Here is a 1,505-nt window from a genome sequence, read left to right as displayed (position 1 = left end):
GGTACAGCCCTTAGCCTCGATGGAGAACTACTCCCTCCTCATGGGAGACAGCGGCGGTGATGAAGATGGCGGTGGTGTCGATGGAGATGCCTTCCGGGGGCACTTCCCCGTCCCGGCGGCGTGCCGGAACAGAGACTCATGTCCCCCAGATCTTGGCTTCGCGATGGCGGCGGCTCTGGAAGGTTTCTCGTACCGTGGCTTTTTCGTCTCGAAGATTTAGGCCAGGGGGCTTCTTATAGGCGAAGAGTCGGAGTCGGAGGGGCCACGAGGGACCCACACAGTAGCCCCCCCCCTCTGGCCGCGCCGCCCTGGCGTCTGGTGGCCCTGTGGCCCCCCTCTGGTTCCTCTCGGGTGTTCTGGAAGCTTCGTGGAATTCTAAGATGCTGGGCGTTGATTTTGTCCAATTCCGAGAATATTTCCTTACTAGGATTTACGAAACCAAAAACAGCGAGAGAACGAGGCGGCACTTCGGCATCTCGTCAATAGGTTAGTTCCGGAAAATGCATCAAAACAATATAAAGTGTGAACAAAACATGTAGGTATTGTCATAAAACTAGCATGGAACATAAGAAATTATAGATACGTTGGAGACGTATCAGAATTCCACAACACGCAACTTCCAAAGGGCGAAAATGTGCGTCGCCCTTGCCTTCCCGCAGAGCTCTAGATGAAGCATAAGAAGCAACCATTGGTCCAGCCTCACACCGCCACAATGGCAGCTTGGAAGAAGAGAAAAACTTGAACCTGCAAGATATGAAGTTCTACACCGACAGTCCTCACCATAGGAGGGCAGAACCAACACCTTATCGATGTAGAGGTTACCATGTCGTTTCTCGACTCCCCCTTGCCACCATGGTCGGCAGGAGTAACTTCACTTCACATCACAGCTCATCGCAAAGCCTCTAACCCACACCTCCATGGCTGGCCATGAGTGGCTTCACCACATTCATCACAAGGTCGCCAACAAGCAGAAATTCATTCAAGGGAACAGTGGCCCTTCTCTCCACCCCCAACTCGACCAGAGGAGCACCAAGGCGAGTAGGAGGAACCCTAGAACGCTGCAAGTTGGGGTTCCAAGATCCGAAACTCCTCTCCATCTACTGGGAAAAAATCCCTCTACTGGCAAACCGTCGAACCTACTCGACGTATCTACTTTCCTACCCTAGTCCATCTCTGGTTGGCTATTCCGGTAGAGAGGACATCGATCGATCCGGTATTCCCAGGTGGACTCTCAAGTTACTGTAGCGCTAGGAGAGGTGTCGAGAAGGGAAATGAACTACATTACTTGTGGTGGTGCATTGAATCCCCTTTGATGCTAATTCATTTTGGTTTCCAACCAAATAGGCTAGACATTTATAATTCTATTATGTAATTTTCTACTCATTAATTCCAGACATCTTTTGAATTAAGCGCATGATAAGAATCTAACCCGAGCGAATACTATCAACACCTCTCTTGGCCGAGATGAGATATGTTCTCTTATATGATGTATTGGCTATAAAATA

Source organism: Lolium rigidum, chromosome 1 (genome assembly GCF_022539505.1).
Source record: "Lolium rigidum isolate FL_2022 chromosome 1, APGP_CSIRO_Lrig_0.1, whole genome shotgun sequence".
Classification (NCBI taxonomy): Eukaryota; Viridiplantae; Streptophyta; class Magnoliopsida; order Poales; family Poaceae; genus Lolium; species Lolium rigidum.
This window is presented reverse-complemented; position numbering follows the sequence as displayed.